We start from the raw sequence: 24113 nt of genomic DNA, 5'->3' as shown, positions 1-24113 counted from the left end.
GTAAGATTTGTGTTTTTAAAAGGCTATCCTGAATGGTGTGGGGCATGGAAGAGGGAGGCTGGAGCCAAGGAGAGGAGTCAGGAGATTTTCCTTCCTTTATTCACTCCTTCAGGTCCTGAATTTTTAGCAAGGCGCAACTCTGTACACCGTTCTGGGTACTGGAGATACAGCAATCAGTATCATATAGGGCTATTTTCTCTCTCTCTCTCTCTTTTTTTTTTTTTTTTTTTTTTTTTTTTTTTTTTTTGCTTTTTAGGGCCGCACCTGCAGCACATGGAAGTTCCCATGCTAGGGCTTTAATTGGAGCTACAGCTGCCAGCCTACACCACAGCCACAGCAACGCCAGATCCTTAACCCACTGAGCAAGGCCAGGGATCAACCCCTCCACTGCACCCTCATGGATAGTAGTCGGGTTCATCCCCACTGAGCCACAACGGAAACTCCAGGGCTGTTTTCTCTTGGAAGTTACCTTCCAGTGGGAGAAAAAATAAACTAGCATAAAAGCAAAAGTGACCACATTAGCTACATCGACCATAAACCCAAATGATCAGAAAGAGCTGACCAGGGGAAAACAGCATTCCAGGCAGAGAAACACCTAATGCAAAGGTCCTGAGGCTCAGAGGGTTTGGTTGGCGGCCAGGACGGCCAAGGCATACCAGCCAAAAGGGAGAAGGACAGGAAATGAGGCTGAAGAAGTAGACAGACGCCAGAACCAGAGAGGCTGACACTGAGCCCTGACAGCAGGGAAGAAAGGTGGCCATGACGAGGGCTGCTGGTAAGAAGGTGTGACCCACTGGCCTTGTTTAAGCAGATCAGAGTGGTGATGCTGGGCTCCAAGGACCAGGGGAGCCACAGCAAGTGAGGGAGAGAGGAGAGGCTGGCCCAGCCCTGGCTCATTTTGCGAAAAGCCCTCCTCCCCGCAGCCGCAAATTAATAGTCATCCCCATGGCAGACCCCAGGCGAAGGCAGCTGATAGGCAGTATTTGCATATTTGTTTAATAAAAAGTTATGGATGTACAAAGACGGATAATTAATTACCCAGCATATTTTCCCTCCGTTCCCCCGCCCCTCCTCCCCATCACCGCCATGGCCCCAATCACTTTCCTCCCCTTCTGGCTGAGTCAGCAGAATCCTTGCCTCTTCTTGGGGGTGGGGGGATCAGGCCCAATAAATATGTACTTATGAAGTGTGTATTGCAGCCAGTCAGGCCTGCACAAGCAGCAATCCTGGACTGTTCTGCCTGAAGTATTTATGCCAGTACCTAGGGCCACTTTAGCTATTTATTTTCGCAAAGAAATTAAATTAGATAGTTTGATAGCTTTCAGTGTAATTATACAAGAAATTTACATGAGATGGTTATGAGGAGAAGGGGGATCATTAAGCACCCAAACCCCAAGGATATCCATTAGTTGGGACTCTCCCTCCCTTATTTCCTCCCCAGCTACTGCAAGAGCCAGGGGAGGTGTCCCTCCCGGGGAAAGTCGGGGTGGGGGACTCAATTTGCTGGAACGTGAGCCCCAAGAAGATGGGAGCTGGTCTGTCTGTTTCAGCAGTGACCAAGGCGCATGGTAAATGCCCAGAATGCTCAGAGTGAGTGGATGCCAGCTCCCCCAAGCCAAGGGATTTTATGTCTCTGAGCTTCAGCTTCCCCCTCTGTAATACCCAAGTTGCTCTGCAAACTCAGTGAGATCATGCAAGGAAAATATCCCCTAACCATAGCTGCCATTTATTTCAGGAACTGATCCAGGTACCATACTGGATCCTCATAACAGTCATTTTAATCAGATGTCAGTACTTTAACTTTATCCCCATTTAATGGATAGGAAAAGTGAGAGTTGACCAGGTTCAAAGCGTTATCCCAGCAGCTCAGGGCAGGGCCAGGTTTGAAACCAGGCAGCTCTGATCAGGAGCTGTACAACCACCAGAGCTTTCTTGGAACTGGGCGGATCTGGCATTTCCGAGTTAAAGACCTACTGCCTTCACCCGCGCCTGAGTGTAGCCAGGGAAACCCAGACCCAGGAAGAAGGAGCCCTGTGCCAGCGTCCCACTGAGCAAGCCGGGCTGAACCTTCCTAGCACCACTGCGCTCACTTCCCCATGGGCTGAGTAATTATCCGGGGCTGATTAGCGCTGATTGCGGGGGCCCCCTGCGGGGCAGAGGCGGGAGCCCCGCCTGGGTCTGGGACTGCGGGGTGCCGGTGGGGGCGCGGTGGCGGCGGGGGTTGGGTGGAGGTGCTGGGAATTCCTCTCATCCACCCAGTCCCTCGCCAGCCCGGGGGAGGGGGCGCCGCTACGGTCTGAGCCCTAGAGGAACGCCCCAGGGAGCCCGAGGCTGGGAGAAGCACATTTTAATCCAAAACTGGAGGACTGAAGCTGGGTTGAGGGAGCTTCCAGCCCAAAGCGCCTGAATTGCAATTCTGGCTCTGCCGCTTCAAGTAGCTGTGTGGCAAGTTAACCTCTCTGATCTTCATAAAATGGGAAGAGAGCAACAGTTCCTTCCCCCTTGGCTTGTCATGAGGAAAAAAGAAGGGCTGACAAGAAGCACTCGGGAAACATAGTTATTATTTTTATCCAAATCCCTGAAAGTGGGAAGGGCAGTGAACTCTCTTTAACCAAAGGCTGCAGTGGCTGAGGGATGCAGGGGAGAGCTCTCCCTTTCAGGCAAGGGGGACTGCCTATCCTGCCCGCCCTCTGAGAGCCCCCTAGATCTTAGAGGTGAGCTAAAGAAGGAAACACCATGTTTTGAGGGTCTGTGTGTGCCAGGTAGTCACTCAGGTGAGTCCTGTTCCCAGATAAGGACACAGGTGCAGCCAGCTAGTTCCTCGCACAGATCACGCCTTGGAGGCGGAGCCAAAATTCCAGCGTGGGTCACTTTGAGCCCAAAGCCTCTGGGGCATCTGGGGGTCCAGCTTGCAGCCCTCTTTTCTGCTTGGGAAGTCACCTGGGCTCTGGGGTGGCCCTGCCTGTCCCAGGCCCTGCCCAGGGCAGAAAACTGGCAAAACGGAGCATGGAAGACTTTAATGGAGGAAGCTAATCAGGGAATCCTAGAGGAGACAGCCAGCCAAGATCCAATTAAAATGCCAGCCACCGTGAGTTCCCCGTTTTAATTTTCCACAAATTAGCTTAAAAGGGGGGATGGAAATGAAGATATTAGCTTGCTTTTTTTTTTTTTTTTTTTTTAAGAGCCAAGAGGGAAAATCCTTTGAGGATTATATTACTTGTTTCTCTTATGGAAAAAAAAAAAAAAAAAAAAAGCCACTCTTAGCTGAGGGATTTGGGTTCCATCTCTATCCCCCTTAGAGGCAATTTCCAGGCCAGGCTGTTGGAGTGCAGGCATGGTAACTCCTTTATAAAACACCACTTCCTGAATGAGCACTTAGCATGTACTTTCCAGCCCTCACCACCCCGCAGATCAGCATCATTGCGCCTGTTTACATGTAACTGAGGCTCAGAGAGGTAAAATGATTTGCTCGAGGTCTCCCAGCTGGGAAGTGGTAGAGCCTGGTTCCAACAGCCGCGTACTCCCCGCCACAGCCAGGCTCTTTTTCAGCCCCAGGTCCTGGTCCAAACCCCAAGCTCACTCAGGATCCACTAGGAACCTGCAGAGTTGAGGAGAGGGATGCAGAGGGTAGGCTCCAGCCTCAGCCTGCCCTCTGCATCCTCCAGCCTGCCCTCTGCATCCTCCTGCAGGACCTGCCAGGGGTTGTTAGCATTCCAGAGGCCCCGTGGGCTTTCTGGCCTTCACTCAAGGTGGGGTAGCGTCGTTTCCCCCACCCCGCCCCACGCCGCCAGCTGCTCCAGGGTAGCTGTGATTTCTGACCCCTGATCACACATACACATGTGGGAACTGGGTCTCTGCCCTTCAACACCTTGCAGCTGGGACCCAACCCATTCATCACTGTCTCCTGGCAAAGGCCAGCTCCTGCCACCACCTCCTCCTCCACAGTGACTGGCCCTGGCAGCCAGTGCCCTTGATCTCACTGCAGTGTCCTCCACTCCCGTGACCCTCCCATCCTCCCGTCTGCTGGAAATAATTCATTTTGCCAATGCAGAAATAACACAAAGTTAGGCTCAGGGATAACAGCAGCCCCCTCGCTGTGTCTCCTACGTAGGGGACAACGCCCCTCAAGCCCCAAAGCCTGAGGGCACCCCCAAGCTCTGTTACAAACCCTAGGGCAGGATCCTGGCAGAGACAAAGCTCCTATCCTTCAGGGCTGTGTGCCTTTGGACAAGTGCCTTAACCTCTCTGTACCTTCGTTTCTTCATTAACAGAATGGGTGTAATAGACGGTCTAGCTGGAGAGGTTGTGGTGAGGCTTCCATGAGACCACAGTTGTGCCAGACTCTGGCACACAGAGGATGCTCAATAAATGTTACCCTCTTCCCTCCCAAAACTGGGAGGCCTAGCAGGAATGAGGATTCTAGATGGAAGAGGAGGCAAGAGAGAGCTGAGAAAATGAGACAAGACTTCCCTTAGTGGAGTCCCGAGTCCATGGAAAGGGAGATAAATGAGGCATCAGGGGCTGGATGACAGATGAAAATATCTCGGCTGCCTCCCTGGCCCGGTAGAAAGGGCCAGGGCAGACCTGAAACTTCCCAGGTCATTGCTTCCTAAGTCATTGCCAGCGAAACAGCTTCCCTGCACCTGGGTGGGCACTGGGAGAGCCAGAGACTTCAGTGATCTCAAGGCATGTCGTGGGGATGGAGGAATACCCAAATCTGAGGTGACATCTTAGATTCTGGTGGCAGCCCAAGGCTGGAGGTGCCCAAGCTGAGGACCAAGAGTCTAGTTCAAGGAGATGTCTGAATCTGGGATCGTGCCAAATCTGTGTATAAACCCACATTTGGGGGATGTCAGTACTGAGCCTTAACTCTGAACTTGGGGCTGACCCTACTCGAGAAGCTCCAGGTTTGGGAGGCTGCAGATCTGGACTCGGTGTTCCCAAGACTGAGCTGATCCCCAAGTCTGTCTGTGAGCCCAAGCCTAGCAGATAGCAGATTTTGAGGTGAGCTCTGAATGTGGGGTATGCTGATCATGAACCTTAACATACTGGGGTGTCTGTGAGCCTAAGTATGTGAACCCCACATCTGAGGGATGCGGTCTGTTTAGGAGCCCGGTGTGTGAGGCTCCACACCAGCCCTGGAGGTGGGGGTGGGGAGAAGCCAGGCATCTCAGGGCTCTAAGGAAGAAGTCTTGGGCCGGGGGTGGGGGGGGATCCCTGGGGAGCAAGTGAAAGACCCGCCCAATCCTATCCTTCTGCTCATCTTTACCCCTCTAACAGGGCACATAACCCTCATCTTTAGTCTCACCCTCCACCACCCATTCACCCCCTCCTCCCTCCCCCATCGCTGCCCCAAAATGCTCATTCTGCAGGAACTGCTGTTCTGAACCCCACGTCTCAGGCGCCTCCCCATCCCTTCTCTGGGCCAGGAGGATCAAGGGATGCGGGGCAGAGAAAACCCATCATCTCATCCGCCAGCAGGGTAAATCCTCTCCAAATCACCCTTCAGGGCCTGGGAAAGGCAGATCCGATTCTTGGGGAGCTCGGAGGCCTGCTGCCTTATCTAAGCCTCTGGAACAAGCATTTTGCATTTATTCCCCCAAATGTGTTGCCGAACTGCGTTCCAGCCTATGGCTCCCAGCCATCTGCAGAGAGAAATCCAGTTAGACCTTGTATAATAAGTTCCTGACAATCTTGCCGAGGACGCTGGGTCATAAAAGTCTCCTGGTTTTATCGCCGGTAACAGACACGGAGTGAAATTAAGTTGTCTTATCAAATTTAGATAATATATATCCCTCTAGAGTAGGAGGCTCTGCATGGGGCTTTCATGGTATGAGCCCAGGAGGGGGACGGGGAGTGGAGGAGTGTTCCCAGGGCTGTGGCACAGGGAGGGGGCCAGGCTGGGGAGCCCAGCAGGACTGGCAGGCGGGAGGGTGAGGTTACTGGCATCCCAGGTCTCAAGGTCAGCCAGGTCTGGGTTTGAGAACTGGCTCTGTCATTTCCATGCTGGGTGAACTTGGACAACTTCCTTGACATCTCAGTTTCTTCATCTGTAAAGTGGGCATGATGATAATAGCGCCCAGCTCTGGGCTTGACGTGAAATTTCAATGAGATGCTACGTGCAGCAGGCTTAGCCCAGTGCATGGCGTGTGATGAGCACTTAATGTGTATTCTTGGTTTGTTTTTAAATTTTTTTTATAGTTCCAATATTATGTCAATTTCTGCAAAGTGACCTAGTTACATACATCTGTGTGTGTGTGTGTGTGTGTATACATACATTCTTTCTCCCATATTATCTTCCATCATGTTCTGTCACAAGTGGTTGGATATAGTTCCCTGTGCTAGACAGCAGGACCTCATTGCTTATCCATTCTAAAGGTAATTGTTTGTTTCTACTAACTCCCAGCCCATCCAGCTCCCTCCCCCAGCCCCTCTCCCCAACAGCCACAAGTCTGCTCTCCATGTCTGTGAGTCTGTTTCTGTTCTATGGATAGGTTCATCTGGACCATAGTTTTAGATTCCATATATAAGTGATAGGATATGGTATTTGTCTTTCTCTCTCTGACTTACTTCACTTAGTGTAAGAATCTCAAGTTCCATCCATGTTGCTGCAAATGGCATTTTGTTCTTTTTTATGGCTGAGTAGTAGTCCACTGTATATATGTACCACATCTTCTTAATCCATTCTTCTGTGGATGGACATTTAGGTTGTTTCTGTCTTGTCTATTGTGAATAGTGCTGCAGCAAACATAGAGGTGCGTGTATCTTTTTGAATTGTAGTTTTGTCCAGATATATGCCCGGAGTGGGATTGCTGGATCATATAGTAGTCCTATATTTAGTTTTCTGAGGAACCTCCATACTGTTTTCCATAGTAGTTGGACCAATTTACATTCCCACCAATGGTGTAGGAGGGTTCCCTTTTCTCTACTACAGCATGTATTATTTGTAGACTTATTAATGATAGCCATTCTGATAATACATATTATTCATAATTTGGGAACAGGAGAAGGAACAAAGGCTAGACACTGATATTTATTTGGTCCATTCTCTTCCCATTTTACAGGTGGGAAAACTGAGGTGGGGAGTATAAGTAGACAGTGGTCACAGAGGAGAGTGGGTTCCCAAGTCACCCCCTCAGGACTGAGTCATCCCAACTCTCTCCCACCCCAATTTGGGCCCCTTTTCTGCTCTGCCAGTGGACCCCCCCCCCATTCAGGGCCTTTCCCAGGGAATGGACATACATGGCAGGAAGCTTGGCCATCTCTTTGCTGGTAGAATGGACTCCCAGGACATTGCCCAGTGTTAGTTGGTCCTGGGAAACTTGTCCTGGTGTCCCCAGGAGGGGGTTGTCACACCCCAAACCAGCTGGGATCCTCTCTGTGGCAACCTCATCCTTTGGCATACCTCCTGTGATGGAGAGCTCATGACCTCACCGAGCATTCATTTCATTTCCCCAGCCTGGGTTTAAGACAACCTCAACTCACCTGACTTCCGAGCTAAGACTTATTCATTCTAGAACCACACCCTGCCATCACAACTTCCTTTCAGCTCAGCCTGAATGTATACGAGCTTGTGTATGTTAATGGGTTTCTGTGTGTGTGTGTCACACTGTGAGTTCTAAGGGGAGAGGACGCTGGACTGGTATAACTCTGTGTCCCCAAGGGGCACACAATTGAACTCAAAAATAGTCATAACAATAGTTAACCTTTATTAAGCACTTGCTGCGTGTCAGGCATGAGTTACATGGATTAACTCATTTAATCATTATAATAACTCCAAGATTCTCCTACTATTATTATCTCCAACTTACAGAGAGGAAACCTGAGGCACAGAGAGGTGAGGTAACTTGCCCAAGGTCACACAGCTAGGACATGATGGAGCCAAGATTTGAATGCCAGCCACATGAGTCCAGAGCTATGACTCTTCCCTCCCAGATATTCCTAAAGAAGGAGGGAAGGAGGGAGGGAGGAAGGAAGTTTGAACAGAAAAGGCAGACCCAGGTGTGTATATCCATCTCTTCCATGTAGATGAGCATCCTAGAGGGCAGGAAATGTGTTACTCCTCTCTCTCTCTCCCCCAGCACATAACGCAGTGCTTGACAAACATTAGGAGCTCAATAAATGTTAATGAAATGACTGTTGGCTCTTCATAGGTATATTTTTCTCCCCCACTATCCCAAGAGCCCTTAGATCAGGAACTGAATTATATTCATCTCAGGAGAGCTGTCACTAGCCCATTCTCTATGGATTAGAAAAAAGCCGGCATGATCCTGTGAACATGGCTTGACAAGCTAATGGCCCACTGTGCAAAAAAAAAAAAAACACTTCTGCCATCAGGGGTCCCAGGTGGACAAGTAGAGCCCCACTCTCCCAGTGATGAACCTTTGTACAGCACACAATGTGAAGAATTGTACATGGAAACCCTGCTCTGGCTCCCTGGGGCCCAGCACTGAGCCTAAACATGCAATAAGCATTTTGAGTGTTTGTTGACTGACTATTTGCCAGTATTTGCCTCTCCCTTACCCTGTTTCGCCCGTAGCTGGTCTGAGCATTCTGAGCCCCAAGAGAGCGATTGGTGAAAGAGCCACCAGCTGGGTGTCATGCAGCCTCGTGCTGATGGGGGAGTTTGCAGACATAAGAGGGACAGACAGGGTCAGGCATAATTGGTAAATATTTGTCTCTCTAATCAGAGGGGCTTTTAATTAGCAATTTCATCCTTGCAACTGGTTTATTATTTTTTTTTCTTTCTATGGAAAGTCAATTAAATGTAACAGATGGAGGAGAACATGGGGGTTTCCTTCCTCCCACCATCTGTCCCGTCCCACCACCACCACCACCACCACCTCCCCACTCCAGCTGCACCCACACCTCATTGGTGAGGCTGCCTGCCATTTGCCAGAGAAGGGCGGGGCCGGGGGGACAGATGAGCAAGGGAGGGGTCTCTGAAGCCCCAGGAAGTCCTCCTTGAGGCACCAGGTCTTCCTGGCTACCTGGCACACCCAGCCTGGTCCTGTCGGCCAGACCTTTGACCCCAGGGCCTGAGACCCTTTGGCAGCTGGGGATCTCCCCTTCCCACCCCGCTCTCTGCCTGCCTGGGAGCCAGCACTGTGGAAGCTGTGCAAGCATTAGTGCCCACTGCAGGTCTGCCAGTTGCCCCATCCAGAGGAGATTCTTCACTAGCACAGCAAATCTTTATTGAGTGTCTGCTTTCTGCCAGGCAATGGATTGGGCACAAGGGCCATGAATCGGGCCGTCCCTGCCCTTCAGGAATTTGTAGCCCATCGGAGAAGATGAGGATTCATTCATTTATTCTCTAAATATTTATTAAACAGCATGTGTGTGCCAAGCCCTGTGTTAGGCCCTGAGGACACAGTGATGGATCTGACCGTTCCCTGGCTTTAAATAACTTTATTAAGCAAAGGAGACAGGCACGTAAATTCCTGCGTTTGATAAGTATTTATGGAGCATCTACAGGAGCTGTTCTGGCTGTTGAATACACAGCAGTCAACAGCACAAAGTTCATGTCCTTTCTGGTAGGGGGGCCGGCAGTAAACAGATGGATGTTCAATGCCAGGAGTGATCAGTGATTTGAGGGAAAAAAAATCACCATAATATTGTGTCGTATGGAATCTGAGCCCTGGAATTAAAATTCCAGAGTTGTTGGCATGGCCAGCAAGGGCCCCGAGCACCAGTCACGTGATCATTTTCTCTCTACATCATTGCTTGTCACTCCCCATCTCGCGGGCTACCTTCCAGCCACATCCACCTTCTGATGCCTGCTCCAACCTGCTGTGCTCTGTCCTGAGGCTTTTACCCAGTCTGTTCCCTCTGCCTGCCACACTTGTCCCCTTATTCTTTGCCTGGCTAAACTCTACAACTGGGGACATCTTCCCCGTCACCTCTGGAGCGCTCAGGGTATGTTGGTTCCTTCCACTGCATTTCTGCAGCTCTGGTACTCCCTGCATACCAGATATTTCCTCCCTCTTGGTCATCGCCAGCTACTCATCCATCTCCCTCATCCTGCCTGGGAGCCAACCCAGGTTCCAGGCTGTGTCTGTCTCTTTTCTCTCTACTGTATTGCCAGCACCAGACACAGTGTCGGGCAGGTGCTGCGGCACCTATCAACCCCACCAATATTTTTTGGGCTGAATTAAACCAGGTAGAAAGAAGGAGAAAGGGCAGCCCAGTCAGGGACCAAGATTTGCAAAGACAAGGCAGCTTCAAAGATTCCTAAGTGTTTCAGAAACAGGGAGCAACCCGCTGTGGCCAGATTAAGGAGAAGAGCAGCAGACAAAGCTGGGGTTAAGCCTTGAATGTTAAACTATGATGTCTAGACTTTATCCTTATAAGTCTATAAGCCAACTTCAATTACTCATATTCCTCATGCATGATTTTGCTAGAGATCCATGTGTTTCTGTACAACTGTTGGCTTTTTTCTTTAAATGATCACTTTTTTACTTTATTTTTTCAATAATGGCTTTATTGAGATATGTCATATAACATCAAATCCAACGTTTTAAAGCATACAGTGTGTGGCGTTCTCTTGTGGATCAGTGGGTTAAGGATCCAGCTTTTTCACTGGGTCATTGCTGTGGCACCATTTTGATACCTGGGCCATGAACTTGCACGTGCTGCGGGCCATGTGGAAAAAAACAAATCCCTAAAGTGGACAGTTCAGTGGGTTTTAGCATATTTACAGTCATACAATCGTCATCACTACCTAATTTCAGAATATTTTCGTCACCCCCAAAAAAATCCTTTACTCACTCCCTGTCATTTCCCATTCCCTCTCCCCCCAGCCCCCTGGCAGTCACTAATCTGTTTCTTGTTTCTATGGATTTGCCTGTTCTGAACATTTCATATGAATGGATTCATATACTCTATGGCCTTTTGTGACTGGCTTCTTTCAGTTAGCAAACTGGTTTCAGGATTCATCCATGTTGTCGCATGTAACTACTTCGTTCCTTTTCGTCGCCAACTAATATTCCTTTGTATAGACATACCGCATTTTTTTCAACCATTCATCAGTTGATGGACATCTGAGTTGTTTCCATTTGGGGGCTATTTTAAACAGTGCTGCTATCAACACTCACATACAAGAGTTTTTTTTTTTTTTTTTGGTTTTTTTCTTGTTTTTTGTCTTTTTAGGGCTGCACCCACGGCATATGGAGGTTCCGAGGCTAGGGGCTGAATTGGAGGTACAGCTGCCAGCCTACACCACAGCCACAGCAATGCCAGATCCAAGCTGTGTCTGTGACCTACATCACAGCTCACAGCAATGCTGGATCCTTAACCCACTGAGCAAGGCCAGGGATTGAATCCACAACCTTGTGGTTCCTAATTGGATTCATTTCCACTGCACCATGATGGGAACTCCTCATGTACAAGTTTTTGTGTGTACATATGGGGGTTTTTGGAGTTAAAAAAATTTTTTATTGAAGTACAGTTGATTTACCATGTCGTATTAACTTCTGTTGTACAGCAAAGTAATTTGATACACACACACACATACACACATTCTTTTTCATATTTTTTCCATTATGGTTTATCTCAGGATATTGAATACAGCTCCCTGTGCTATACAGTAGGACCTTGTTGTTTATCCAATCTATATATAATAGTTTGCTTCTGCTAATCCCAAATTCCCAATCCTTCCCTCCCCGCCCCCTGGCAACCACAAGTCTGTTCTCTTTATCTATGAGTCTGGCTTTGTTTTGTAGATATGTTCATTTGAGCCGTATTTCAGATTCTACATGTAAGTGATATCATGTGGTATTTTTCTTTCCCTTTCTGACTTCACTTAGTGTGAGAATCTCTAGTTGTGGATCTATGTTTTCTTTTGTGCTTTTTAGGGCTGAGCCCTGTGGCATATGGAGGTTTCCAGGCTAGGGGTCCAATCAGAGCCACAGCTGCTACCTACACCACAGCCACACAGGATCTGAGCTGCATCTGCAACCTACACCACAGCTCACAACAATGCCAGATCCTTAACCCACTGAGAGAGGCCAGGGATCAAACCGGCATCCCCATGGATACTAGTTAATCTCGTTACTGCTCAGCCACAACAGGAACTTCCTGGCCTATGTTTTCATACCCCTTGGGTTTACATCTATCAAGTGGAATAGCTGGGCCATATGGTAACCACATGCTTCACTTTTGGAGGAAGAACCACCAAACTATTTCGAAGGTGACTGTTTCATGTTGCAATCCCAACCAGCAATATATGAGCAATTTCTCCACATCTTTGCTAACACTTGTTATTATCTTTTTCATTTTAGCCATCCTTGTAGCTAAATCTAATGGGCTTGAAATGGAACCTTGTTGTGGTTTGGATTTGCATTTCCGTAACGGCGAGTGATGTCGAGCATCTCTTCATGTGCTTATGGGCCATCTGTATGTGACCTTTGGAGAAATAGCTATTCAAATCCTTTGCCCGTTTTTAATTGTGTTATTTGTCCTTTTATTCTTGAGTTGTAAGAGTTCTTTATAGAGCCTGGATACAAGTCTCTTAAAAGATATTTTGTTTGTTTGTTTTGCTTTATTCTTCAAAGGAAAGCTTTTTTAATTGAAGTATATTTGATTTACAATGCTGTGTTAGTTTCCAGTGTACAGCAAAGTGATTCAGCACATATATACATTCTTTTCCATTATGGTTCATTGCGGGATATTGACTGTAGTTAACTCTGTTATATAAGAGGATCTTGGGTTTTTTGCTGTTTCCATTTTTAGGGCCATAGTTGTGGTATATGGAATTTCCCAGGTTAGGGGTCAAATTAGAGCTGCAGCTGCCAGCCTACGCTACAGCCATAGCAACACAGAATCTGAGCTATGCCTGCAACCTGTGCCACAGCTCACGGCAACACCGGATCCTTAACCCACTGAGTGAAGCCAGGGATCGAACCCCCATCCTCATGGATACTAGTTGGATTCACAACCTGCTGATCCACAACAGAAACTCCCTGTTTATTTATTCTATCTAGAATAGTTTGTATCTGCTAATCCCAAACTCCTAATTTATCCCACTCCCACCCCGGTTCCCCTTTGGTAACCATAGCTTTGTTTTCTAGGTCTGTGAGTCTGTTTTGTACATATGTTTATTTGGGTCATATTTTAGATTCCATGTATAGGTGATTTCATATATTTGTCTTTCTCTTTTTGACTTACTTCATTTAGTATGATAATCTTGTTGCTGCAAATGGCATTATTTCTTTCTTTTTAATGGCTAATGTTCCATTATTATATATCTCTCTCTCTCACGTCTTCTTTATCCATTCATCTGTTGATAGACATTTAGTATTTAGTTTACTTCCATGTCTTGGCTACTGTGAATAGTGTTGCTATGAACATTGGGATGCATGTATCCTTTCAAAGTAGAGTTTCCTCTGGATACAAGCCTAGGAGTGGGATTGCTGGATCATATGGCAATTCTATTTCTAGTGTTTTGAGGAACCTCCATACTATTTTCCATAGTGCCTGCACCAATTCACATTCCCACCAACAGTGTAGGAGGCTTCCCTTTAAAAGGAAAGTTTATATCACTATCTCAAGCGGACAAAACAGTAACAGCTGTCATCAATCAAAGGTGATTATAAAAATAAGGACAAGTCATTAATCCAAGAAACAAATACTTAATAATCATCTCCAATGACCCAGGTACCATTCTTGGTCCCGGGGCTATGGCAAAGAACCAGACAGCCTCCCACTAATGTTCCTACCAAACATTTTAGTAACCAAACTTCTTGGTTTATAATTTCCATGGGGAAAAGCAAAAGCCAAACAAAGGAAAATAAAAATGTCATGCTCTGCTGTGCTTGAGGAGGCAGATGCAGCCTTGTCTTGGCTGTTGGATGGTCAGGGAGGGCCTCTCTGAGGGGGGGCCCCTCAAAGGGACAGTTAAAAGGAAGATATTGAACATGCCAAGGTCAAGGAGGAGAAGACCTTGAACAGAGAGAATAAGGTGGAACAGAGCTGGGTGTGACTGGAACGGAGTGGGCAAGGGGGAGAGTCATATGGGAATGAAGTAAGAGAAAAAGACAGAAAAAGCCCCTGGTTTCACGGGGCCTTGTAAACTAGAGCGAAGGGCTTGGATCTTTACAAGCATACAAGAATTTTCTTTGAGACTTTTTGCAGTGGAGTGACATCATCTGATTAATATTTTTTAAAGCCCTTCTGAGAGTCCCCTGGTGGCTCAGCGGGTTAAGGATCCAGCGTTGTCATTGCTGTGGCTCTGGTTATAGCTGTGGCATGGGTTCGATCCCTGGCCCAGGAACTTCTGCATGCCTGGGAGTGGCCAAAAGAACCCCTTCTGCCTGCTGTGCAGTGGATAGTGGGGGTGCAGGGAAGAGGCAGCAAGACCATGGCGGAGGCTACTGTAACATGCAGGCGAAGGATCATGATACTTTGCACCTGAATAAGAAGGAACAAGAAGTGATGGAGGGAAGTAGCAGTTTCAGAATATGTTTTGCAGGGAAAGATGACAGGCGTAGCTGATGGATTGGACGGGGCAGGCAAGGAAGACAGAGGAACCAAGAATAACTCCTAGATGTTTAAGCATCTCCTGCAACAAGGCAGGCAAGAGGGGAGGCAGAGGTGTGGGGTGACTCAAGCTCCATTTTGGACTTTTAGGTGGAGACCCCTGTCGGACATCCAAGTGGGGATGTCAAGAGGCAGCTAGAGGAGTGCCCACAGTGGCTCAGCAGTAAGGAACCAGACTAGCATCCATAAGGATGTGGGTTTGATCCCTGGCCTCGCTCAGTGGGTTAAGGATCTGGCATTGCCATGCAGATGAGGCACGGATCCTACATTGCTGTGACTGTGGCATAGGCTGGCAGCTGCAGCTCTGATTTGACCCCTAGCCTGGGAACTTCCATATGCCACAGATGCAGCCCTAAAAAGATCCAAAAAAAAGAGGCAGGACTTTTCTCTCTGGAGAAAATGGAGAGAGGTCTTTGGGGATCACTGATGGTGTTGAAGTCCGTGGACTGGTTAGAGTCCCAGATAGGAAGGGATCCAATGGCAAGGCAGCTTTAAAGGAGAATCCAAAACTAGCCTGGGCAGAAGCAGCCAGTGAATATGATACAGAGAAGAAAGCATGCAGTTGAGGAGCCAAGAGGAAAGGTGTTTTGAGAATAAGGAAATGGTTGGAGAAAGCCAGATTGAAAACAACGCCAGTGGTATCAAGTTCTAACAGAGGCAGTTGCTTGCTGATGGCTCTGAGCCTGATCTTCCTTTGGTAAAACGTGTGAAAGACAAACCACCACCAAACCAGAAACTAGAAAGTCCCCAAGGAACCCAAGATCACATACTGCCTAAGGTTTTCCCCCAGCTCCCTGAGTTCTCCTGGTGCACATGGAGAACCACTTCCATGGGCAGAGGAGAGTCATCAAGTGCTGTGGATGAGGGGGTGATGTGATCAAATTAACAAGGATGGAACATGTCAACATCCCTGCTTATTAGAGAAATGCAAATCAAAACTACCACGAGATACCACCTCATACCAGTCAGAATGGCCATCATTAGTAAGTCCACAAATAACAAAAGCTGGAGAGCGTGTGGAGAAAAGGGAACCCTCCTGTGCTGCTGGTGGGAATGTAAGCTGGTATGACCACTATGGAGAACAGTATGGAGGTACCTTAGAAATCTATACATAGAACTACCATATGACCCAGCAATCCCACTCTTGGACATATATCCGGACAAAACTTTCCTTAAAAATGACACATGCACCCACATATTCATTGCAGCACTATTCACAGAAGCCAAGACATGGAAACAACCCAAATGCCTATTAACAGATGATTGGATTAGGAAGATGTGGTATATATATATATACACAATGGAATACTACTCAGCCATAAAAAAGAATGACATAATGCCATTTGCAGCAACATGGATGGAACTAGAGACTCATACTGAGTGAACTAAGTCAGAAAGAGAAAGACAAATACCATATGATATCACTCATATCTGGAATCTAATATACAGCACAAATGAACCTTTTCACAAAAAAGAAAATCATGGACTTGGAGAATAGACTTGTGTTTTCCAAGGGGGAGGAGGAGGGAGCAGGGTGGATTGGGAGCTTGGGGTTAATAAATGCAAACTATTGCCTTAGGAATGGATAAGCAATGAGATCCTGCTGTGTAGCACTGGGAACTATGTCTAGTCACTTATGATGGAGCATGATAATGGGAGAAAATAGAATGTTTGTATGTATGTGTAACTGGGTCACCATGCTGTACAGTAGAAGAAAAAATTGTATTGGGGAAATAATTTTAAATAAATAAAATTGAAAAAAAAGAATTCAACAGGGAAAAAAAAAAAACAAGGATGGAGCATGGACTAGAGAAAGAGAGAATGTGCAAGAAAAACAGGGAGAGAGGGAGGAGTAACAGCCCTGAAAAGAGATGCTGAAGTCTGGACTGAAGCAGAGGAGCCTAGGTGTTTTCAGGTCCTCACCTGAACCCCCACTTACCTCTTGAGTCTCAGAACCAACCCCTGAATTTCCACCTTCCTTTCCGTCCATCCCAAATCCCTCCTCCTCCCCCAGCTTTCTCTCTGACCGCCCCCCTCCCCGCCATCCATTCCCATTCTGCCCCACACCTAAGGTGCAATGTTAGGATTTATTGGGTGCTTACTATGTGCCATTCAGTCCTCCATCCCCTCCATTTCACAGATGAGAAAACTGAAGCACAGAGAGAGCTAGCAAGTTGCCCAAGACCACACAGTGAGGATTCCAACTCAGGGGCTATGACTCAAGTCCACAGTACAGTGATGGAGAAAATGGAACCCAACCTCCTGGTCCTCAAGGAAGCCCTTCATCAGTGAGCTGCCTCTTGCATACCTCCAGTGACGGACATTTCACTATCTCCAAGGTCAGTCTGCTTTCTTTGCTGATCAAGTTGATTCATAAATTCCTCTTTTTCTGTCCCTACCATCTGTCTCCCTATAACTTCTCTCCATGGGTGATGCAGCAGGGGGCTGGGGACTGGCATGGATGGTGACATGAAGGTAAAAGGCATGCACTGAGGTCAGGCCAACCTGGATTGGTGGCTGTGCATCCCCTCCATGCTGGGGGCCTGTTTCCTCATTTGGGGCCTGGCTGATGACAGAACTGCCACTGTGGTGTGAGGACTGCATGGCAGATGCCTTGCCATCACCAGGCCCTCCAAGAGCTCTGAGTAGGTGTGAGCTGCTAGGGTCACAGTGACATCTGTTCTTTAGAGTCTATCCCCACCATCCCCAGGGATTTGGGTTCATCAGTCCAGGTCCTCAGCCTGCACAGTTTGTCCCTGGCTCATCGCCGGTGTCCCCACTCTGCCCTGGGCTGCCTCCCTGCAGCTCGGGTGAACCTGGCTGCACCTGCTCCCTCATCAGGATCCCAGGGCCTCCTGCCCCTGCTGGACCCCTGGGGGCTCCCTGCTCATTCCTCTTCCTCAATCAGCCAGGGCCCTCATGGCCTCTCAACTGATTGTACCTTTGTTCCCTGCCAGGCCAGTGGCACCTCCAGGGCCCAGCTCTTCCCAGACCACCCTCTGGGGCCCCCCCACTCCACCCACCACCACTCCTTAGGCTGTTTCTGGGTCCACAGGCTGCTGAGGGGGCTGGGGCTTGTACAGACAAAACCACCAGGAGTGTGTGATTGTGAGCACGCGCGCGCGCGCACACACACACACACACACACACACAAGAAATATCAACACATGAGCGGGAATCAGAACATTTCCACACACATCCTCTTAAAGGACACCCCATTAAGCAGGAAGATACACACACACACACTTTGGGAGACAAAAAGGCACAAATACAAATCCCCCCAGGGACACAACACACACACACACACACACACACACACACACACACACACACTCCTGCAGGTGCTCCAGCCACTCCCACCAGGGTTTCCGTTCCCACCACCCCTTTGCTTCCAGGCCCCTCTCCACTTCTTAACTCCGTGGATAGGTTAGTTAATGCCCAAGGCCCTCGGCCTGAGCGAGCACAGATAACACCGCAAATCTCATTTCCAGAGCCGTCTAGCCGGCTGTGTCTGGCTCCCACCCCCGCCCAGCTCCCCGGAACTGTGCTCACACACCAGGCCCTCCACCCAGCCTGAAACATCGATAGGTGCCGATGGTCTATCTGGCTGGCCTTTATCATCCCCCAAAGGCACCGAGCCCCTTCCTGGGAAGAGGGGAATCCCGGGGGGGTCAGGGGAGGGCCCATCCTGCCCAGTGACCCCCACAGAGCCTCGTCTCACCCATTTCCGATGGTGAGAGCTGGCCTTGCTCAGAAGGCCGGATGACCGCGTCCCCCTGCCAGCTGGCTGCATCCACTTCGGGCTCACTGCTCAGGGTGTGCAGGGTCCCCTGAGAGCGGGCTGAGGTCAGTGGGGGAGGCAGGAAGGCTCTGGCACTCTGGGCTTGGCTAGTCCCTTCGGCCCTGGGCTCATCCTGCGACTCAGTGTCCTAAAGGCCAGTGGCCACACGGGGTCTTTGGGAAGGGGACCCAGACACCCCTAGCCAGAGCAGGGAGAGAGGGAGCTGAGGGCTTTGGGGACCCGCTGACTCAAACCCTTGCCCTGCTCCAAGACGCATTCAGCTGGAACACACCATCCTGCTCTAGGGGATGTGAAAACACTGAACTGCACTTGACCCTTGAACAACAGGGGTTTGAACTGCATGGCTCCAATTACACAAGTTTTGTTCAATAAATGTGTACTACGGTACTACACAGTCCACAGCTGGTTGAATCTTTGAAGGCAGAACCACACTTGCGGAGGGTCAGCTGGAGTTATATGTGGATTTTCCATTGCCTAGAGGGTGGGCTCACCAATGCCTGTGTTGTTCAAGGGTCAACTATACTTCTAAACATGTTGGTAACGAGGTGCTGACCAAAACTCTCCAAGTAGCTCTGCCCACACAATCCCTTCCCTGGTGCTCTCCTCCCAGAAATTAGAGTTAACATCTGGCACAGTAGGGGCCCTCCATGGGCCCTGCTCCCTCATGGGCCCCGCCCCTCCAAGGGCCCCACCCCTCCAAGGGCCCTTCTGATTGGTCCCTTCCCATGATTAACAGGTGCACAGCCAAGGATGTGGAGCATCACCCAGGACCCACCCCTCCAAGGGCCCTTCTGATTGGTCCCTTCCCATGATTAACAGGTGCACAGCCAAAGATGTGGAACATCACCCAGGACCCTGGTCCTGATTCTGTTGCCCCCACCCTCCACCTCTCCCTGCACCAGAGCCCCCCCCATCCAGCTACCCCGCTGAGTTTGCCCTGCCCCCACCCCGGGATTGGAGCACAGGTGCCTCAGGACCTCATCACAGCAGCAGGGCCCTGCATCCAGCCCTGTGGGTAAGAGTCTTATCGGGCAGAGGGCTTCAAAGGAGAGTTGGAGGCAGAGGTGGAACAGAGCTGCTCCACCCTGACCAAAGACCTCCAAGTCAGCAGAGTCTTCTCCCCGGGTCTTGGCCAAGGAGGAGTGGCAATGGCCCTCCCACCCGAGTCCCAGCTGCTTCTGCCACTCTCACCCTTGCTGCCCACCCCCCAGACCTGCTGGTCCCTCGATCATCTGTAGATTTATTTCATGATAATTTCATTTCATCCCCAACTCCAAAAAGATGGATTGGCAAGCCAAGTGATTGGGGAATCTGTGTTGGGCTCATAAATTTAGTGCCCCAGTCCGAAGCCCCGATGAAGTCCTGTGCACTTGAGGAGGATGGATGGAGGGGGGCTGAGTGTGTGCCACACTGTCTTCTGTCTCTCCCTGCCATCCTCGCTGGGGGCAGGCGAGGGGGCAGCACTTTCATGGGAAAGGGGGAATTGACCTACCCTGGAACTGCAGAAGCTTCTCCCTCCACATTTGTTACAAATGAGGCTGATTGTCACTTGGCTGGCAGGATGACTGGCCTTCACCTGCCCCCCAGGCACAAGGGGAAGCCATCTCCTGAGTGGGGACAGGAGATGGCTGGGGGGAAAGGGGACAAGAAGCGGGGCTGGTGCCCCCTCCTCTTTCCTCCCACTGGTCAGGAGGAGGCTTTGTGTCGGGCAGGAGTGGGAGGCTTGTGAAGAGCTAGCCCCTTTCAGGAGGGAGAAGTGTACACACACACACACACACACACACACACACACACACACACGAGTAGTCCGCCCACACTAACACCTGCTAGGAAAGAGATCGCAAATGCAATAGCAGAATCAAAGCCACATAGGAGAAAGGAGCATGGAATTTGGGATCCAGGAGAGCCAGAAATAGCATACTGGCTATGCTGTGTTTCCTTGGGCCACTTACTCAACTTCTCTGAGCCTCACCTTGTTCACTTGCAAGAATGACTGTCTCCCCTCAAAGGAATATTGTCAGGATCAAATGAGATTGTGTGTGAGAAGTGCCTGGCACATACGTGGCAGAGTCATGATTACTGCGTGTGCACACCCCCCCCCCACACACACACCCATTCACTCTCCTTTCTGCACCTCCCATAGCCTCACCTCTGGCCTCCAGGAGCTGCCCAGAATGATGCAACTCAGAGCCCCCTGGGGCTAATTCAGGTCTTCTTCCTTCACCTCCTGCCCCCTTGAACCAGCCCACCTCCCCACCCCCAACCCCGCCAGTCCACCTCCCCAGATCAGAGACTCATAGGGAACTAGTCTAAACCAGTGGTATTCAGGTAGCTGTTCACAGGAGAAAGGAGCCTGGAATTTGGAAGACAGGTTCCTTGGGGGTGGGAGGGGAGGCGCGTTTCCTCTGGGGGGCACTGCCTGCCCTCCTGCCTCTCCCTGTGTTAAACCTTAGCCCCTGCCTTCCTCAGGCTGAAGCCTCCAAGGTTCATTTCCCCTGCCCCATCCCCCATATCAACCCTTCTCAGGGTCCAGGGCCTGCAATTAGCTTCCCACCAGGTTTCATTTCTCCTCCGGACCCTGGCTTCTCCGATGGGAGGGGCCCAGGAGCGGAGGCTCCGTTCCTGGTTTTATCCAGGCACTCCGACCTAATTAGTATTCCAAGGAGAGCTGGCTCCACAGGCCCCAGGATTTGTTTGCCAGCCGGCCAGTTCCCTGTCTCCCCAGTTCAGAGTGAGTAATTCTGTCCCTCCCAGGCCCATTTAAGGGAGTGAATAATTAGTTACATTCAATTAGGCCTCTTGCTGCCACTGTGGCTCCTGCCTGCCTCACTTGGGGGGACAGGCACACTAATGAGATGGCACACGTCTGACACGGGGGAGCCGATGTTAAATACCAGCCGCCACCACCCCCCAGCCCTCCGCAAGGGGCCGAAGGCTTGGAGGGAATGGGGGGCGAGGTGCTGGACACTGGGGATGAAGGCAGGAGAGGAGAGGGAAAGACGAAGGGGGGAGAGGTGCCGTGGAAGCAGGAAGGGACCCAAGAGGACAAGGAGAGAGAAGCCACCTAAACATCCATCAATATGGAGCCCTCACCTGAATCAGGCTCCAGCTGGGCAGTGGAATCCTATGCAGCAATTAAAAAGCATGTGGTCCATCTATATTTATTGGCATGGAGAGATATCTGCTGTATATACGGCTAAGCAAAGAAGGCTGCTTACCAAACAGTGTGTGTAATAATAGCCCAAGTTTAAAAAATATTTTTGGCACAGAAAACAAGCCTGGAAGGACCCGTAACTTGTGGCTGGTGGGGATAGTGGGGAGGCTTACAGGTGGCCTGATTTTCCTGTTTCTTGCTTGGATGGTGGAGGGGGCATGCGCCCACGGGTAGGACTGATTAGCCAAAACAAGAACTCACTTGCTCAGAAGAGAACTAGGGTGAGATGGAAGGGCTGGGAGAAGGTGGTTGGTTGGCGCAGGCGGCAGGATGCAGGCATGGGGGAGGGGCAGAGACCGCAGAGGGTGGGAGGGAGTCGTGGAGGAAGGAGGAAGCAGGGAACTAGCTGGGCGCCAAGGCCCAGCGGGAGGTGCCAGTCGTCAAGGAGGGAGGCGGAGAGCCCCAGGGACTGGAGGGGGGGGCAGTTTGCAATAGAGAGGCAGAGGCCCCCTTCACCACCACCCACTGGCCCAGTCTGTCTGGGTGAAAGCTGCTCATTGACTTTACTGAACCCCCCCTAGGAGCCCACCCCCACCCCCGGCAGCAATGTTGCCACGTCCCAGAGGAGCCCCCCATGAGTTTCCCCCACCCCCCAGACTCCAAGACCACAGCGTGGGTTTTTTTTTTACAAATTAAAACTGTATCTCCCCACCCCTGCAGGTGGGTTTGTAATTTTCTGTGCCAGAATCACTCTAGGGGAGAGAAATCCTTCAGGGCAGAGTCTTTAATAACTTCTGCTGCCCAAGGAATCGACTCCAGGGCCCTGAAGGCTTAAGAGGGGAGTGCGGGAGAGCAGAACTTGGGGATGTGTCATAGAATTAAGAGGCCATCTACATCCAGCTCAGCCCCAGCCCCTCAGTCCTAGAGCTTCAGCAGTTTCAACCCTCTTATCCAGGGTTGCAGGGTGGAGCCCCCACCTGTCCCAGGCAGGCTGTCTCCTTTCTCTGCACCCCCACTCTCTCTAGCCTCTGGCATGGGGTGCAGAGAAAGGAGACAGCCTGCCTGAGACATGTCGCCTAACTTGGCTCAGGAGCCTCCCTGGGCTTCAGTTTCCCCACATAGGAAAAAAAAAATGTCAGACATAATGAAATTCCCACCTCTTTCAATTCCAGCCCTCTGTGACATGCTTTCTTGGACTCCCGCAGAGGTTTTGAACTTTAGGGACTGGTAACATTTAAACATTGGGAGATTTGGGGGAGTTCCTGTTGTGGCTCAGCCTTAACAAACGCAACTAGTATCCATGAGGATGCAGGTTCAGTTCCTGGCCTCGCTCAGTGGGTTAAGAATCTGGCGTTACCGTGAGCTGTGGTATAGGTTGCAGACGTGGCTTGGATCTGGTGCGGCTGTGGCATAGGCTGGCAGCTACAGCTCCGATTTGACCCCTAGCCTGGGAACCTCCATGTGCCGCAGGCGCGGCCCTAAAAAGACAAAGAAATAAAAAAATAAACATTGGGGGATTTCACATAGATACCTGGATCCCCAGCAATATTTCACTCTCATTCCTGGAAGGCAACCATGGTGAGGAGTCCACAGGTGCTGCCCCCCCCCCAGCTGGGCGGAGTCTGTGCCATCCTGACCCCTCCTGAGCCAGCCTGCCTTGCTTTCCAGCTCCAGTGCATGCCCATGGGTTTGCAATCCCTGCCCTTGCAGTTAGCTGCTCCCATCTGGGCTTGCCCTCCATCCTGAGCAGTCACACTGTCTTTTAACAGCCAGATAACATGTGCCTCTTTTTTTTTTTTTTTTTGAAACTCTCCAAGTGGGTAAGAACTACAGGCTCTTGGATCAACCTATGTAGGGTCCAGATCCCAGCTCTAATTCTTTAGACCTTGGCAAGTCATTCAGCCTCTGAGCCCCATCTGTAAAATGGGTGTTGAAAGAAAGACAGTGTGTCTTATGCAGGTTGTCCTATGGACTTAAGACAATGCAGTTTTTGGTTTTGTTTTTTTGTTTGTTTTTTGTTTTGCTTTTTTTAGGACCACACCTGTGGCATGTGAGGTTCCCAGGCTAGGGGACAAATCTGAGCGGCAGCCACCAGCATCCAAGCTGGGTCTGTGACCTACACCACAGCTCACAGCAACACCAGATCCTTAACCCACTGAGTGAGACCAGGAATCAAACCCACATCTTCATGGATACTAGTTGGGTTCATTACTGCTGAGCCACAGTGGGAACTCCTCAATGCCCTTCTTAGCACTATGCCTAGCAGGTGCTGAGCACTCGGTCCGTGTGTATTCTTAATGGTATCTTGCACAACCCGAGCTCAGGGAGAGGCCACAGCAGAAATGCAGCTGATGTTTGTTAAATGAAAAAGCAATGGAGAGGGAGACCTGGGGAAACAAATGGAGTTGTAGAGTAAAGGTTGCAGGAGGCTGAGGGAGGAAATGCAAGTCCCTAAAAGCCAACCGCGAGGGTCTTCAGACATTGCCTTGGCGCCACCTTCTGGCTAATGTGAGCCTCACACCCACCCATTGATCCACAGGCTAGAGCAGACCCTACAGAGGGCTGATGCTTTTCAGAATTGGCAAGACCCTTAGAACTCATAGAACCCTATCCCTTCATCAC

At 50.0% G+C, this 24113-nt stretch overlaps 1 long non-coding RNA gene across 1 annotated transcript; it reads left to right on the top strand.

Annotated features, from left to right (window-relative positions):
• LOC110257463 lies at positions 1894 to 22075 on the top strand. Its single transcript, XR_002340081.1, has 3 exons — positions 1894 to 3088; positions 16676 to 16874; positions 19074 to 22075. It is a non-coding gene; the product is annotated as an uncharacterized LOC110257463 (long non-coding RNA).

The sequence above is a fragment of the Sus scrofa genome, chromosome 17, assembly GCF_000003025.6.
Source record: "Sus scrofa isolate TJ Tabasco breed Duroc chromosome 17, Sscrofa11.1, whole genome shotgun sequence".
NCBI classification, from domain to species: Eukaryota; Metazoa; Chordata; class Mammalia; order Artiodactyla; family Suidae; genus Sus; species Sus scrofa.
The sequence above is the reverse complement of the archived record's forward strand: the minus strand, read 5'-3'. Positions and strand labels throughout refer to the sequence as shown.